This window comes from Hyla sarda, chromosome 5, assembly GCF_029499605.1.
Source record: "Hyla sarda isolate aHylSar1 chromosome 5, aHylSar1.hap1, whole genome shotgun sequence".
NCBI classification, from domain to species: Eukaryota; Metazoa; Chordata; class Amphibia; order Anura; family Hylidae; genus Hyla; species Hyla sarda.
In genome coordinates, this window is record NC_079193.1 from 101,209,975 (window position 1) to 101,228,700 (window position 18,726).

The following is an 18,726-nucleotide window of genomic DNA, read 5'->3' on the forward strand; positions in this document are numbered from 1 at the left end:
ACATCTTATGAATGGGTAAAGTTAAGGCTTACACCAGCATGTTAGTGTAAAAAAAATTATCTTTTACACTAACATGCTGGTGTTGCTCCATACTTAAAATTTTCACAAGTGGTCAAAGGAAAAAAAGACCCCCAACATTTGTAACAATATTTCTCCTGAGTATGGAAATACCCCATATGTGGAGGCAAAGTGCTCTGCGGGCGCGCAACATGGCTCAAAAGTGAGAACGCACCATGTACAGGTCTAAATTGCTGGTTTGCACAGGGTGGCTGATTTAACGGTGGTTCTGACATAAACGCTAAACAATAATGGGATGTCCCAGTACAGGACATGGTCCTGCACTACACTTTGGCCCTGTCATTGTCTCCCCTGCTGTTATTATAGTGTTATTTAATGTAATAGGATTATAGTCAGTATGTCAATGTATAGTCAGTATAAAGGACCTTTGGAGTAGGGATCGACCGATATCGGTTTTTTAGGGCCGATACCGATACCGATAATCGGTGCAGGTTAGGGCCGATAGCCGATAACTTATACCGATATTCCGGTATAAGTTATCGGCTATTTAACCCCCTGCGACACCACTGCAGATCATTGATTTAAAGCGGGCGCTTTAAATCAATGATCTGCAGTGGCTTTTGCTGGGCCATAGACCGCCGCCGCAACCACCCGCTTCTCTCCCCTACCTGCCAGGGTGCTCCGGGCCATCCATCCATCGTTCATGTAGTGTCCGGGGGCGTTCCGGGTGGAGGGTGGTCCGGTCTGGCTGTCCTTCTTCTCCGGCGGTCATCTTCGCCACTCCGGGCAGGCTCCGGCCTAGTACGCTGCATAGACGTTGCTGCGCAGTGACGCCCGTGCGCAGCGACGCACCTGACGTCACGGCGTAGCGGCGTCTATTCAGCGTACTAGGCCGGAGCCTGCCCGGAGTGGAGAAGAAGACCATGGGAGAAGAAGGACAGCCCTGACCGGACCACCCTCCACCCGGAACGCCCCCGGACACTACATGAAGGAAGGATGGCCTGGACCACCCCCATTACGGGTAAGTTTAATTTTTTAATTGACTCAGAGGGTGGGGGAGGGGCCCGACGGGTATAGCGGTATGGGAAAAAATCCATACCGGTATACCGCCTAGCATCAGGGTGGGGTCGGGGGTGCGGTGCGGCGGGTCGAGGGGGTGGCGGTCGCGGTGCGGTGGGGGCGGTGCGGGGGGCGGGGCATTATCGGCTTATCGGCAAGATAATTGCCGATAATGCCCAAAATCGTGATTATCGGCCGATAATATCGGCCATACCGATAATCGGTCAATCCCTACTTTGGAGGACTCCTGTAAATGTCTAAAGGACCTTTGAAATGTCACATGTTATGTTTATGTTATCACATGTTACCCAGAGGGCACCAGTTTAACACATGATCCGCAGCTTGACCAATGGGCTTTGGCTCAGCCCCCCTCTATACAATTCTCTCTCTTATGCTCAAACACCAGAGATCTCAGTGCTAGTGTCCAGCACCTGGAAGGCCTCAAATCTACAGTCATTTCAGTAAGTCCAAGTCTATGTCTGCTGTCACTACTATCTACAGTCTAGTCAAGCCTCAAGTCAATTGTCTAAAGTCAACTACAAATCTAATTGGTCCCAGCAAGCTGCGAGGTCCTTCTGTGTTCCTGGCCACCTCTCTGGTATTCTGGCCTAGCTGTGAAGATAATAACACCTGTCTTAACTCAGTAAAGCCTCTGTTAAACCATAACTTGGTTGTGGACTCACTTCCTAGCCATTGGAATAGCGGAGATACCATTTGTGTGGTTCCGGGATCCAAAAACCACTTCGGCTTCACAAACATTAGGAGTTAACAACACCTTGCCCCTGGGGTTATTACCATCTTGCCCCCTCCACCTACATCGCTACACTCCGTGGTCCCACTATCACCGTGGGTCACCACAATCTAGGCGTCAAGAATAGGATACAGGTGTGTTCCTTAACCACTTAAACACCAAGTCACTGTTATCAAGATACATGTGTGTGTGCCATAAGCAAAGTGCCATAAGTCCTCCCCCCCCCAGTTTGAACTGTGTCCAAGTGAAAAATCGCATGCAGTTGCGAAAAAGTGTGCGTCACGAAAGTGTACGGGACTGTGTTGCTAAAATGTGTCTTTAGAAAGCTGAAAGAGTTAAATCAACTATGTGCAAAGTTAAGCCGGAGGCCATGTTGCACGCCAAAAGGTCTGCTGTACTTGCAAGGGTTAACTTGGTGGTCGAGAAGCGTGCCAAAGGTTCCCGCCATTGCCAGCGTCCCGCCCTTGGGCATGGAGATCATGTTGTAGTGTCCAGCCCAAAGTGGAACTTGAAAGGTCCGCCCCTTGTTGCCACGGCGGGGGGTGGATGAAGAGGATGCACCGCTGAGTCGCGTCCGGTCCCAGGCCCCTCTGATGACGTCCTTCCGGCCGGCGGCCATCCTGTTGGAGACCAATATAAAAGGCGGAGCCAGCCCGACCTCTTCAGTCTACCGGAAGCGCTGGCGAGGAGCAAGAAGCATTCCACGTGTGCCGGGAGTCCCAAGATGGAACTGGAGCCCATTGCTGCAGGGACCAAAGCAGGAAGATCCCTAGATACAGCCATGCCACGAATCCCAGTGGCTGTGCCCGACTCCGTAAGTCCTGGTTCAGCACCCACTGCAGCGCAGACTCTGCAAAAGCCAACAGCTGAAAGAAGTAAGTCGCTGGTACCAGGGGGGCCCTTGTATTCACCCTTTAGTGCCCAGCAGTGCCCCAAAGGACTCGCACCCTAGGGGGAAAGCATTAGTAGGGGGGTCCCATCTAATCCAGCTGCAGCCCGTGGGTCACCGCAATAAATACCCACATATGACCATTTTGGAAACTGCACCCTTCACGGAATGTAACAAGGGGGGTATCGTGAGCCTTAATACCCCAAAAGTGTTTGAGGAATCTCCATTAAAGTTGGATGTGAAAATGAAAACAAAAATGTTTAACACTAAAATGCTGGTGTTACCCTGCAATTTTTATTTTTACAAGGGAAAATAGCAAAAAAAAGCCCCCCAAAATGTATTGCCCCATTTCTTCTAAGTATGGAAATATCCCATATGTGGATGTAAAGTGCTCTGCGGGCAAACTAGAATGCTTAGAAGAGAAGCGCTAGAGATGAGCGAACTTACAGTAAATTTGATTCGTCACGAACTTCTCGGCTCGGCAGTTGATGTCTTTTCCTGCATAAATTAGTTCAGCTTTCAGGTGCTCCGGTGGGCTGGAAAAGGTGGATACAGTCCCAGGAGACTCCTAGGAGACTCTTTCCTAGGAATTTACACTATACCAAAGACCACAAGCTGCGGTATAGAAATGGGTGTCCTTGTCGCTCTTCTCCAGTCAGTGGACACTCTTTTCTATACCACAGCTTGCGGTCTTTTGTATCATGTGTGTTTTGAAGGCCCCCCCACATGTGACCCCATTTTGGAAACTACACCCCTCACATAATGTAATAAGGGGTACAGTGAGCATTTACACCCCACAGGTGTCTGACAGATTTTTGGAACAGTGGTCCGTGAAAATGAAAAATTTTATTTTTCATTTGCACAGCCCACTTTTCCAAAGATTTGTCAAATGCCAGTGGGGTGTAAATTCTCACTACACCCCATTCTGTGAGGGGTGTCGTTTCCAAAATGGGGACACATGTGGGGGATTCACTGTTCTGGCACCAAAGAGGCTTTGTGAATGCACATGGCCTCCGAATTCTATTCCAACCAAATTCTCTCTCCAAAAGCTCAATGGCACTCCTTCTCTTCTGAGCATTGTAGTTCGCATGCAGAGCACTTTATATCCACATATGGGATATTTCCATACTCAGAAGAAATGGGGTTACAAATTTTGGGAGGCTTTTTCTCCTATTACCCCTTGTGAAAATGAAAGGCTCACAGTACACCTTGTTAGGTTCCTTGAGGGGTGTAGTTTACAAAATAGTATGCCATGTGGGGTTATTTTTGCTGTTATTGCACCATAGGGGCTTCCTAAATGCGACATGTCCCCAAAAACCATTTTCAGCAAAATTTGCTTTCCAAAAGCCAAATTTGATTCCTTCTCTTCTTAGCATTGTACTGCGCCCGCAGAGCTATTGACGTCCACACATGGGGTATTTTCATACTCTGAAGACAAATTTTGGGGGGCATTTTCTCCTATTACCCCCTGTAAAAATAAAAAATTTTAGGAAAAAACAGCATTTTAGTGAAGAAAAAAAATTCATGTTCACATCCAACTTTAACAAAAAGTCGTCAAACACCTGTGTCTACACATCCAACTTTAACCTGTGTTTACACATCCAACTTTAACGAAACGTCGTCAAGCACCATCCCCTCAATGCAAGTCTATGGGAGGGGGCGTGACGGCCGTCACGCCCCCTCCCATAGACTTACATTGAGGGGACGGGGCGTGATGTCACAAGGGGGCGGAGTCGTGATGTCACGGACTTCCGTTCCCGTGGTCAGGACCCAGACCCTCCAGCGCTTCCGGACAAGAAACAGGTGGGTGCCACATGCTATATTGCGGGTGTCCCCAGCGGCGGGACCCCCACGATCAGACATCTTATCCCCTATCCTTTGGATAGGGAATAAGATATCTAGGGGGGAGTACCCCTTTAAGTGGTTAATGCAGTAAAAGGAGACTAATTGAGTGTTTTTATTAAAGGTACATTTATTAGTGCTAGCATCTTACAAATAGTAGACAATTGCGTTGAATTAAAAAAGTGTAAACTTTCAGAATCCCCCTTGAATGTAATTTAACAGAATCATTTTGGCTATTTTTGGAGCATTCGGAATAGCTGAAATAATGATTCCAAACCTCCTATTAAATTTCAAAAATAATACAGAATTTCCAGTTTCCTTTTGGATGTCATGGCTTTTTGTTTCTTCATTTGTTGTTCTACTTCATGCTGAGTATGTGGTCAGAAAATGAAAAACATGATCTCAAATTGCATTTCCCAGGGGACTGCAAACAGCTTTTCAGTCCAATGGCTTTACCTATGATGATATAATTTACATATATATTAGCAAATTCTACAGTCTACTGTTTTATTAAGGACATCCTATGTCTTTCCACATAATTTTCTTCACTTCTAATATCAGTTAATATAATTTTAAATCTTGTAAAATCTTTTTAGGAGAAGTCAGCTTTTGTTAAGCCGTCAGTATTAAAATTGTTGTTACTCAGCGGTAGATCCTTCTTGGCAGTAACTTTAAGAGATCCAGACATTTCTGTTTCTGTGCGTTAGGTGGAATGGTCTTCGTGCTCACATCACCATAAGGTTGACCTAATGATATATGTTAATCAACAAGAAATTATAGCAACAAATACCTTGCTACCTTAGACCATGCCAGCCATGTAGCCTCTATGTATGTAAATTGGTTAATACTGGATTAATGATAGGAAGCAGAGGGTTGGTATCAGAACTTACTCTGGTTGGGTGACAGTCACAGGTGGGGTACCACAGGAGCAATTCTGGGTCCACTTTTTTCAATATGTTTACTAATAAGAAGGATAATTGAGTAGAATTTGTAGATGACACTAAACTGAATAAGGTGATAACCACAGGGGAAAATAACATAATATTACAGAGGGGTTTGGTGAAGCTGGAGGCTTGGGCACAGACATGGCAAGTAAAGTTTGATGTGGATAAATATAAGGTTATGCACTTGGACCATAAAAATAAAATGTACAATTATGTCCTAAATAATAAAAAATTGGGTAAAATTTCTAATGAAAAGGACGTGGAGGTACTGGTGGATAGTAAACTCGACTTTGGTGATCAGTGCCAGGCAGCTGTTGACAAGGCTAATAAAGTTATAGGATTATTAAGAGAGGCATAGAGAACATAGTTTTGCCTCTGTATAAATCACTATTCAGACTGCATATGGAGTATTGTGTCCAGTTTTGGGCACCTGTATATAAGAATGACATGATTAAACTGGAGAGGGTGCAGAGGAGGGCGGCAAGGATAATTGACAATATTTGAGGATTACAGGAGCATGACATGTTATCAAGCTTGGGGTTATTTAGTTTGGAGAAAAGACATCTTACAAGTGATTTGATCATAATTTACAAATATATGGATGGACAGTACAGAGATCTTTCTAGTGATCTTTTTATACCTATCGTGGTAACCATGATAAGGGGGCATCAACTATGTCTAGAGGAAAAAAAGGTTTCACCATCATCACAGACAGGGATTTTTACTGTAAGAGCAGGGAGATTATGGAACTCTCTGCCACATGATTTTGCGCTGGCTGACTTAACAAACAAGATGTTTTTTGAAAAAATATAATATTACAAGCTATGAATACTAGATTTATTGGATAATTTACTTGCCATATTGAAGTCGGAAAGGAATTTTTCCTCTGTTATGGGCAGTTGGTATTATCATCATGGAGAGGGGGGGGGGGGGGGTTTGCCTTTCTCTGGATCTATGCAGTAGGGTTTTAGGTTGAACTTGATGGACTCTAACTATGTAACAATGACAGCTGCAGGGGATCAGAGTAGGTGAGTATCACTTCTTTTATATTTTGGCATCTCCCCAGTCATATATATATAGTTTTTTTTATTTCAAAGCAAACCCTTTAACGAGTTGAAAGGAACAAATGCAGTAATTTTTACATATTTAAAGGGGGTACCGTATATACTCCAGTATAAGCCGACCCGAATATAAGCCGAGGCCCCTAATTTCACCCCAAAAACCCAGGAAAAGTTATTGACTCGACTATAAGCCTAGGGTGGGAAATACATCATACCCCCTGTCATCATCCAGACCCCCGTCATTAACAACCTCATCATCATCACCCTGTCATCATCCCCCCTTCATCATCACCGCCTGTCATCATCCCCCCCGTCATCATCCCACCCCCCTTCATCATCACTGCCTGTCATCATCCCCTTATCATCCCATACCCCCCCCTTCATCATCCCCTTATCATCCCACACCCCCCTTCATCACCCCCCCTTCATCATCCCCTTATCATCCCACACACCCCCCCTTCATCATCCCCTTATCATCCCACATCTCCCTTCATCATCCCCCTGTCATTATCCCACAGCCCCCCTTCATCATCCCCTTGTCGTCATCCCACATTCCCCCTTCATCATCCCCTTGTCATCATCACACCCCCCCTTCATCATCACATGTCATCAGCCCCCCCCCCCTTCATCATCACCACTTGTCAATGTCTGATACAGTGGTCTTCAACCTGCGGACCTCCAGATGTTTCATAACTACAACTCCCAGCAAGCTCGGCAGCCATCGGCTGTCCAGGCTTGCTGGGAGTTGTAGTTTTGAAACATCTGGAGGTCCACAGGTTGAAGACCACTGCGGCCTTCAACATCATCCAGCCTCCCCCCCCTCTCAGTAGTTCTGTACTCACCTCCGCTCGGCGGGACGTTAGGGTGCGCTGGTCCGGGCCATCTGTGCTGCAGGACCGTCCGGTGGGGAGGGATAGTCGTTCCGGGCTGTCCATCTTCACCGGGGGGGCCTCTTCTCCGCGCTTCGGGCCCGGAATAGAGACGTTGCCTTGACGACGATGCACAGGGACGTTACTCATGAACGTCCCTGTGCGTCGTCGTCAAGGCAATGTGACTATTCCAGGGCCGGGCCCGAAGCGCGGAGAAGAGGCCCCCCCGGTGAAGATGGACAGCCCGTAACCACTATCCCTCCGCACCGGACTGTCCCTGCAGCACAGATGGCCCGGACCAGCGCACCCTAACGTCCCGCCGAGCGGAGGTGAGTACAGAACTAAAGGGGGTGGGGGGGGGGCTGGATGATGTTGAAGGCTGCAGTGGTCTTCAACCTCCGGACCTCCAGATGTTTCAAAACTACAACTCCCAGCAAGCCCGGACAGCCGATGGCTGCTCGGGCTTGGTGGGAGTTGTAGTTTTGAAACATCTGGAGGGCTGCAGGTTGAAGACCATTGATGGCGGAGAGTTCACTCGAGTATAAGCCGAGGGGGGTGTTTTCAGCACGAAAAATCGTACGGTACTCCCCTGGAAAACATTTATTTTTTTATTTTATTTTTTAAACAGATTTGTAAATAACTTCTATTTAAAAAAATATTAATCCTTTCAGTATTTATCAGCTGCTATATGCTCCACAGGAAGATCTTTACTTTTTTAATTTCCTTTTTGTCTGACCACAGTGCTCTCTGCTGATGCCTCTGTCCATTTTAGGAACTGTCCAGAGTAGGAGCAAATCCCCATAGCAAACCTATCCTGCTCCAGACAGTTCCAAAAATGGACAGAGGTGTCAGCAGAGTGAACTGTGGCCAGACAGAAAGGAAATTCAAAAAGAAAAAAACTTCCTGTGTAGCATACAGCAGCTGATAATTACTGGAATGATTAAGATTTTTAAATAGAATTAATTTGCAAATCTGTTTAACTTTCTGGCACCAGTTGATTTAAACATTTTTTTTTCCAGGGGAGTACCCCTTTAAGGAGGAAGTATCAAACTTTTACATGAGTTTTGATAAAAATCTGTAGAATGGGCAACCCGGGCTATAAATGCAAGAAAGGAAAAACATAGCTTGCCATACACACTACATTAAAGGGGTACTCCGGTGCTTACACATCTTATCCCCTATCCAAAGGATAGGGGATAAGATGCCTGATTGCGAGAGTCCTGCAGCTGGGGACTGGTTACAAACGGGGTGCCGCGTGCATGATCACGGGCGTCCCCAGCTGCAGGACTCCCGCGATCAGGCATCTTATCCCCTATCCTTTGGATAGGGGATAAGATGTGTAAGCACCGGTGTACCCCTTTAAAGTTACCTGAACCTGCCTATTTCAGCAGAGTTGACAACTCTTTTTATTTGTCTGTCAAGCTGAGTATGCATGTGTATTAAGGGATTGGGTGGGAGTTCAGTTAATGTCTAAAATGTATAGCCAGTTTAAGCCACTAACATTTTTTACTTTAAAAAAAAAAAAGGCTACTCAGAGTGTTTTATTTTTTTTAATCTCCGGAAATATGCTTTAAGCTATGGTGTTTTATGTGTCCAGGTCTGTTACATTCAGCGGAGTGTATATTATTAAAGGTTTAGGCTTTCTTCCCAGGAAGTTGCACTTGTATGTTTATTTTGAAGCTTTGGTAATGTGCTAGATTATAATGACATATTAACACTCTTGCTAGTCTTAGAGAAAAAGCTTTCACAAGGGTTGCTTATACAATAGCCGTGATTTATGTTTTTTCCACAAGTAATATTTTTCTGGTTTAAGTAGTGATTCTCTTAAAATTGATGGGAGCTGGAAGCGTACAAATCTTTTTTATCTGACTGCAGTGATTTTTTTAATGAATGGAAGTGATCTGCTCAATATCTGTTCACTCTTTTGAGATGAATCTCGCAGTTTTGTTTCCTGTTTGACAGACATTTTAAAGCTGTTCTACTGTATTGCCTCCAGCTATGGATCTGCCTGGATTAAGACCCCTGTGATAGTGATGACTGAGAACTGACTCAATAAAAGCCAAAAGTAGTGGGAAGAAGGATTGAGTAAAACAAGTGCCTCATAAGAATGCTTCTTTTAAAAACTGCATTGTGGTCCCTTGGCAGAAAAGTGGCATGGAATTGGTCATCATAAGCATTGTCCATGTCAGTCAGCATCTTCGTTCCAATCAGGCCCTCTCTTATAAACAGCACATTCAAATTGTATGCCCCTTGTTACTGAAAACTTTTGATCATGGGCAGAGAGTGAACCAAAATATACAGACATTCATCAGAAGTCTGTAATCCAAGTTAAGCCAATTTTTACAAAGACCTGCAGCAGCGTCAGGTTTGTCCATAAGTCATGAGCAGACCCACCAATCAAGGGAGGGACACGTCCCTTTCTCCTGAGAGGATTTTTTGTGGTATCTGACAGGTACTCTTTAACCCCTTAAGGACTGAGCCCTTTTTCACCTTAAGGACTCGGCCATTTTTTTGCACATCTGACCACTGTCACTTTAAACATTAATAACTCTGGAATGCTTTTAGTTATCATTCTGATTCCGAGATTGTTTTTTCGTGACATATTCTACTTTAACATAGTGGTAAAATTTTGTGGTAACTTGCATCCTTTCTTGGTGAAAAATCCCCAAATTTGATGAAAAATTTGAAAATTTTGCATTTTTCTAACTTTGAAGCTCTCTGCTTGTAAGGAAAATGGATATTCCAAATATTTTTTTATTTATTCACATATACAATATGTCTACTTTATGTTTGCATTATAAAATTGACGTGTTTTTACTTTTGGAAGACATCAGAGGGCTTCAAAGTTCAGCAGCAATTTTCCAATTTTTCACAAAATTTTGAAACTCGCTTTTTTTCAGGGACCAGTTCAGGTTTGAAGTGGATTTGAAGGGTCTTCATATTAGAAATACCCCATAAATTACCCCAGTATAAAAACTGCACCCCCCAAAGTATTCAAAATGACATTCAGTCAGCGTTTTAACCCTTTAGGTGTTTCACAGGAATAGCAGCAAAGTGAAGGAGAAAATTCACAATCTTCATTTTTTACACTCGCATGTTTTTGTAGACCCAATTTTCGAATTTTTGCAAGGGGTAAAAAGGAGAAAATTTTTACTTGTATTTGAAACCCAATTTTTCTCGAGTAAGCACATACCTCATATGTCTATGTAAAGTGTTCGGCGGGCGCAGTAGAGGGCTCAGAAGGGAAGTAGCGACAAATGGTTTTTGGGGGGCATGTCACCTTTAGGAAGCCCCTATGGTGCCAGAACAGCAATAAAAACCCACATGGCATACCATTTTGGAAACTAGACCCCTCGGGGAACATAACAAGGGGTAAAGTAAACCTTAATACCCCACATGTGAATTACGACTTTTGCATATGTAAAAAAAAATATATAATTTTTACCTAAAATGCTTGGTTTCCCAAAAGTTTTACATTTTTAAAAAGGGTAATAGCAGAAAATACCCCCCAAAATTTGAAGCCCAATTTCTCCCGATTCAGAAAACACCCCATATGGGGGTAAAAAGTGCTCTGCTGGCGCACTACAGGTCTCAGAAGAGAAGGAGTCACATTTGGCTTTTTTGAAGGAAATTTTGCTCTGGGGACATGCCGCATTTAGGAAGCCCCTATGGTGCCAGGACAGCAAAAAAAAAAAAACACATGGCATACCATTTTGGAAACTAGACCCCTTGGGGAACGTAACAAGGGGTAAAGTGAACCTTAATACCCCACAGGGGTTCCACAACTTTTGCATATGTAAAAAAAAAAAAAAATTACCTAAAATGCTTGGTTTCCCAAAAAATGTACATTTTTACAAAGGGTTAAAGCAGAAAATACCCCCCCCCCCAAAAAAAATTTGAAGCCCAATTTCTCCCGATTCAGAAAACACCCCATATGGGGTTAAAAGTGCTCTGCTGGCACACTACAGGTCTCAGAAGAGAAGGAGTCACATTTGGCTTTTTGAAAGCAAATTTTGCTCTGGGGGCATGCCGCATTTAGGAAGCCCCTATGGTGCCAGAACAGCAAAAAAAAACACATGGCATACTATTTTGGAAACTAGACCCCTCGGGGAACGTAACAAGGGGTTGGTGCGACAAAATTGAGGAAAAAATTTAGTTTTGTAACTTTTGGGGGCTTCCGTTTCTACGCAGTGCATTTTTCGGTAAAAATAACACCTTATCTTTATTCTGTAGGTCCATATGGTTAAAGTGATACCCTACTTATATAGGTTGGATATTGTCATACTTGGAAAAGAAATCATAACTACATGCAGGAAAATTTATATGTTAAAAATTCTCATCTTCTTACCCCTAAAATTTTTTATTTTTTCGCGTACAGGCCGGTATGAGGACTCATTTTTTGCGCCGTGTTCTGAAGTTTTTATCGGTACCATTTTTGTATTGATCGCACTTTTTGATCGCTTTTTATTCATTTTTTCATGATATAAAAAGTGACCAAAATACGCTATTTTGGACTTTGGAATTTTTTTGCGCATTTGCGCATACGCCCTTGACTGTGTGATTTAATTAATGATATAGTTTTTATAGTTCGGACATTTCCGCATGCGGCGATACCACATGTTTATTTTTATTTACACAGTTTTTTTTTTTTTTATGGGAAAAGGGGGGGTGATTCAAACTTTTATTAGGGAAGGGGTTAAATGACCTTTTCTCTTTTTTTTTTTGCAGTGCTATAGCTCACACTGATCTCTTATGCTGATCCCTGCAAAGCCATAGCTTTGCATGGATCAGCGAGATAGGGGCTCGATTACTCAAGCCTGTAGCTAAGGCTTGGAGCAATCAAACCCAGATCAGATGCCTCGGAGACAGGTAAGGAGACCTCGACTCGCGTTCTAGATGATCGGGACATCGCGATTTTATCGCGATGTCCCGATCAGCCCGACTGAGCTCCCGGGAAGCGTTTACTTTCACTTTCAAACGCGGTGGTTAACTTTGATCGCCGCACTTGAAGGGTTAATAGCACGCGGCACAACGATCTGTGCCGCACGCTGTTAGCCCAGGGTCCCGACTATGAATAACAGCCGGGACCGACCCGGTATGATGCGGGGTCACCGTGTAACCACGTTTTAAACACCAGGACCTGGCGTAGGGCATACAGGTACGCCCTACGTCCTTAAGAGGTTAAGGCCAGTTTTATTTATTTATTTTTTCCCAGTTTGAAGAGATTTTATAGAGTAAGGCCATTTTTACTTTCTTTAATAAAATGCTAAGAAAATTTACTAACACTTAGTATGGATGTGACATACTGTACTTGTAGTATTTGGGAAAAGCAACATTGAGGGTCTATTCACACGTACAGTATTCTGCGCAGATTTGATGCGCAGGATTTCAAGCTTGATTCAGTTTACATTGACAACTGCAGCAGAAAACCCTGCGCATCAAATCTGCGCAGAATACTGTACGTGTGAATAGACCATGAATGTTATACCTTTAAGATCTGAAGCATATTAAGGATGGATTGTACAAAACAGAAATGTCATAGTCTTTATTTCATGACACCGCATGGCAATGTTAAAAACTGGACGCAAAATAATACAATTTTGATGGCAACACGATGTACAGTGGATAAAGAGCTTATGACTTGTTCTATATTTGTAAAATCTAAAATACATTCTTATCTTCACTTTTCATTTCTCTCAAATACATGGAAAAAAAATGTTTTATTTCCTATCTTAAAGAACAAGAAGCAGCTGTCGCTGCAAAAATAAACATCAGAAAGACAAAAATAAACTTTTATGGGACAATATGAGAAGAACTATCAGCAGCATCAATTTCACCCAGCAGCTGCTAACACAAAACAACAGTTTACTGATTGTGGATCATGTGTCAGGATTTTAATGCTGCTGATGTCTTGCAGATTGCTGAACACTCCCACTTCCAGCTCAAACGATTCATAATAATAACATGCTGGACGCATGATGTGACGCCAAACACAAAAACACGCTTTATGAGCTTTACAACCATCAAATTGTGAAACTAAATGGCAACAAAATGACAAGAATTGAAGAGTTTTTTTGGAGCGTGACAGATTTAGAGAATTCAATAACACAAGCTCATTTGTTTTATATCCATATGGGAAGAGAAAATGAAGGTTGGCAGTACCAGCGTTATTAAACTTACACCCCTGAAACAAGTGTTGTTACATGGCAAGCTGACTGATGCTTGTTTGTGGCTTGATGCATAACAAATGATATTGCATTATGAGTAATTTCTCTTTTTCATCTGCATTTTACAATTACATACTCATACCGTACTTTTACCTAGTTTTGTGTGATTATATGGTTGGAGGTGGCAGGATCATGCCCTTTGCCAGTGGTCCCCAACCACCATAGGAATCCTGAGGTATGACCATATGCATTGGCATTTACATTATTGCAAACATGTCATACCCTTCAAACACTGTCAATTTCCATGACATTATTTTAGTATCAAATTTCAATTAGCAAACGCTTGTAAATCGATAATTTCTTTTTTTCTCTATATCTAAAATACAGTCAAAGCCCTAAATGTTGGCACCCCTGAAATTTTTCAAGAAAATGAAGTATTTCTCACAGAAAAGGATTGTAGTAACACATGTTTTGCTATACACATGTTTATTCCCTTTGTGTGTATTGGAACTAAACCAAAAAAGGGAGGAAAAAAGCAAATTGGACATAATGTCACACCAAACTCCAAAAATGGGCTGGACAAAATTATTGGCACCCTTAACTTAATATTTGGTTGCACACCCTTTGGAAAAAATAACTGAAATCAGTTGCTTCCTATAACCATCAATAAGCTTCTTACACCTCTCAGCCGGAATGTTGGACCACTCTTCCTTGGCAAACTGCTCCAGGTCTCTCTTATTGGAAGGCGCCTTTTCCCAACAGCAATTTAAAGATCTCTCCACAGGTGTTTAATGGGATTTAGATCTGGACTCATTGCTGGCCACTTCAGAACTCTCCAGCGCTAAGTGTAACTGAGCTAAGTGTAAAAGGAAAAAGGAGTAAAATTTAAAAAAAACTTTTGCTTACCTAATCCCGGTCCCTGCATATGCCTTTCCCCTCCGTGCGCTCTGGTCCCTGCTCTCTTCACTATTCATCTTCTAGGACCACAGGCCGCAGTGGTGTAAAGCCAGTGATTGACTGAAGGGGAAAGGACTTGTTCTGCAGCAAATACACTAGGTTTGAAATCTGCCCGGCAAACCCAGTGTATTCTGCTGCAGGACAAGGTGGGGATGAATGTGACAGAGGGGGGAATGTGACAGAGGGGGGGGAAGGATGTGACAGGGGGAGGGGAATGTGACATGAAGGGGGGGATGTGACAAGGGGGGAAGAATGTGACAAGGGGGGAATGTGACAGGGGGGAGGGGAATGTAACATGAAGGAGGGAGAATGTGACAAGGGGGGGATGTGACAGTGGGAGGGGAATGTGACATGAAGGGGGGGATGTGACAAGGGGGGAAGAATGTGACAAGGAGGGGGGAGAATGTGACAAGGGAGGGATGTGACAAGGGGGAGTAGAATGTTATAAGGGGGGAATGTGACAAGGGAGGGGGAATGTGACAGGGGAGATGTGAAATGGGCGGGGGGGTGATGTGAAATTCAATGCAAAAAATTGTACCGCTTTTGGTACAAATTTCCAGACAGAATCATACTGCCAGGGAGGTTAAAGGACCATCACTGCTTGAAACAATCTTATTTCTCCACAATTTTGAAAGGATGTCAATAATTTTGTCCAGCCCATTTTTGGAGTTTGGTGTGACATTATGTCAAATTTGCTTTTTTCCTCCCTTTTTTGGTTGTTCCAATACACACAAAGGGAATAAACATGTGTATAGCAAAACATGTGTTACTGCAATCCTTTTCTGTGAGAAATACTTAATTTTCTTGAAAAATTTCAGGGGTGCCAGCATTTACGTCCGTGACTGTATGTATTCTCCATTTTGTGTAGTTTAATTTGTCCTCCGATTATTACTGAAAGGGGATTGGGGCTCACAAAGTAGAAAAGGTCTATGGCTGTGTCATTCACATGCATCAAGTTCATATACATAAAAGTCAGAAAGAGATACTGATAGTTGTTAATATCCCATTAACAGCACACATGTATACACGTCATTGGTCGTTAAAGGGTAACATGAAAAGACACTACCTATCCAACTTTTATCTATACATTACAGATGTTCAAAGTGATTTCCATTGGTGACACAGCAGATGTCTAGGCAGTAGTCCAGTTCTGTCCAGACGTGTGCCAGCATATCCTCATATATGGAAGCCACGGTTTCAGTAATGTGTTGTCTCAGGTTGTTCAGATCTAGGGGTGCAGATACAGTCCTTGATGTTGCCCCACAGAAATAAATCACAGGATGTTAGATCTGGTCATTGTGGAGACCAGCATCATGTTCACCGATTCCTAAATATGGAGGGGCAAGCTGTGCATAACTAGCTTGCCCCCTGACTGGTGAGCAGTAAGAGGTTAAGAAATATACAGGCAAGGTTTTTAGCCCCCTCCCCCGCCTGTAAAACTTGCAAATGGCTACAGTGGTATGTCCCATGGGTGGGGGGGGAAGGAGTGCACCAATCAGGGGTTTAATAGTTTCCCGGGCTTTCAGAGGCCCTCCCCTGGGTATTTATAGCTGTGGTGCCTCCCTTCCCCCCTCAATCTGCCCAGGACCCGGAGTTTTGTCTGCCGGTTGGTATGTATCTGCCCCTTATATTATGGCCCGGATGGAGCAGGAGGGTGAGGGTTGGCATGCTCGCTTGTGGCTGAGCTGGCCTCCCCTCCTGTTGCACCCTGGCGTTAGGTTCGGGAGGCTGGCGGACCTCTCGCCCTCTCACAGTCCCGCTCTCCTTTGCCCCCCCCTGTCCGCCCGTCCTGCCCGTTCCTTTAATCCTCTTCCCTGCCCCGTTCCTTTAATCCCCTTCCCGTACCTTTAATCCTTTTCCCTGCCCGTTCCTCCAATCCACTTCTCTGCCCCTGGCCCGAGCCCCTTTGCCAGGCGTGCTCCTTATGTGCGCGCTTTGCCTCCTTCCCCGTTGCTGTCCCCTCCGTCTGCGGTGGCGGCCCCCTGGGTTGCTGCGGCTGTTTTGTATAGCCTTGCGCAAATGGACGTTTATTAACGTCCATTTGCGTGTTCCCAGCTATAATGCGCGCTCACAAGGCGAGCGCGCATCATAGCCGTCGGGTCCCAGTTGCTATTAGCAACCAGGACCCGTGCTAATGCCGGACATCGCCGATCGGGCAGATGTCCGGCATTACCTTTTTGGATGCGGCGATCAAAGTTGATCGCCGCATCTGGATGTATGTATAGGCGTCCCGGCTGCTCAGTCGGGCTGATCGGGACCATCGCGATTAAATCGCGATGTCCCGATCAGCTGGAACGCAGCAGGAGGGTCACTCACCTGCCTCCTGCGCGTCCGCTCGTGGATTGATTGCTCCAAGCCTGAAATTCAGGCTTGAGCAATCAATCACTGACAACCCAGATCATTGCCATGTTAATACATGGCAAGTGATCTGTGTGTGCAGTGTTATGGCTCCCTATGGTGCTATAGCATTGCGCACCAAAAAAAAAAAAAAAAAAAAAAAAAAAATTTTACCCTTGCCATGATAAATGTTTGGATCACTCCTCCCCCCCCCCTTTTTCCCCCATACATAAAAACATGAATTAAAATATAAATAAATAACTAATAATAATTAAATAAATAAATAAAATAAAAACTGTATTACATCAAGCATGTATATGGTATCGCTGCGTGCGTACATGTCCGTACTATCTAAATATGTCTTCGATTGCAGCATTCCTTCAATGGCGTATGCGCAAAAAAAAAAAAAAAAAAAATTTAATTAATTAATTTAAAAAATAAATAAATAAATAAAAAAAAAAAATTAAAAAAAAATTAAAAAAAAAAATAAAAATACAAAAAAGAAAAAAAAAAAAAAAGAAAAAAAGAAAAATTACAATAAAATAAAAAAGTACAAACTGTAGATTTCTATACACAGGCACATGTGGTATTGCCACGTGCGTCAATGTCCGCACTATCAAGTTATATATCCTCATTTGATCCGTGTGTAAGCGCGAATTAAAAATTAAATATATAAATTCTACAGTCCCATATAGCGTATTTTGGTCGCTTTTCATACCTATATAAAAAAAATAAAAATAAATAAATAATATATATATATATATATATATATGTATGTATTTATATCGCAACTCTGTTTGACACGACAATTGTATCGCTGTAAACTTCGGATCACGGCGCATGGTTCAGGCAGCCACTGCACCCCAAACCCTCCATCACCTCTCCGCTCCGATTTCCCGAAAAACCACCACTGCGGCCGCTGCTGTCCCTCTTCCTGAGTTCTCTGCTGCTGGTTTCCCGGCGCCATTCCGGGCGGCGGCAGAGTACCCGCAACCAGGTGGTCTCCAGCGTGCCTTGTTCAACGCCTGCGGTGGTGAAGTGGTTCCTCCTGCTTTTGTGCCTTCTCCATCTTCTGGACTTAGTGAGTGTGCTGTTGCGGGGGGGCAGGGGGGGCTCTATTTTCGTGCCTGCCCTTGGTGCTTTGGCAGGCCAGTTGTCTTCAACTGGCTAGCTGGGTTGGTTCCCTCTCCTTCCCTGGTTAGTGTGCTTATGGCTGTTCTGGTAGTTTCCACCTTTTGTTCCTGTGGGTTTGTTGGGTTTGGGTCTCGGATATAGGTGTATGTCTATGTTGGTCTCTGGTTGTGAGTTGGGTACGTCTCTTCTTGACGGGGTGCTTTGGTGTGGTATCAATTTCTGCGGTGCACGCTTAGGTGAGTGGTCTTTTGGCCTTACGCTCTGGATGACCGGGTTTTGTGGTTTTAGCTCCTGAGGCTTGTTCCTTATTTTGATTCGGTGGCACCCAGTTACGGTTTTGTTTCTTTTGGTTTTCTCCCCCTTTGTTTGGTGTTTCTCTCCGTCACTAGTTGTAGTCCCTCTCCGCTGCTCTGTTTGTCCTAGTGTATTGTCTGATGTTTTCTCCTGTTTTGCTCCCGATCTTTGGTAGGCATGGGACTCCTGTATGTCGTGCTGGGTGCTTTAGCTGATGTGGCGGTGGGTAGGTTTCGCTTTGAGTCTCAGTTTGTCTTTCCTCGTGGGTTCTTTTGTTTGTGGTGGTTTTCCGGAGGGGGATTCTCCTGTGCTCTACGCTTGTTGGGGTGTGGTTTGTTGCAGTCTTCCGCATGCCGCGTTGGCGTTGGTCTGCAGTTTTCCTGTGGACGGGGAGTGATTGCGTT

The 18,726-nt window shown here is 44.0% G+C and overlaps 1 protein-coding gene across 8 annotated transcripts in view; it reads left to right on the top strand.

The window, feature by feature from the left end:
• RARB (retinoic acid receptor beta) overlaps positions 1 to 18,726 on the top strand; it is a 946,796-nt gene that overhangs the window by 482,154 nt on the left and 445,916 nt on the right. The gene's annotated exons all lie outside the window — the stretch shown is intronic.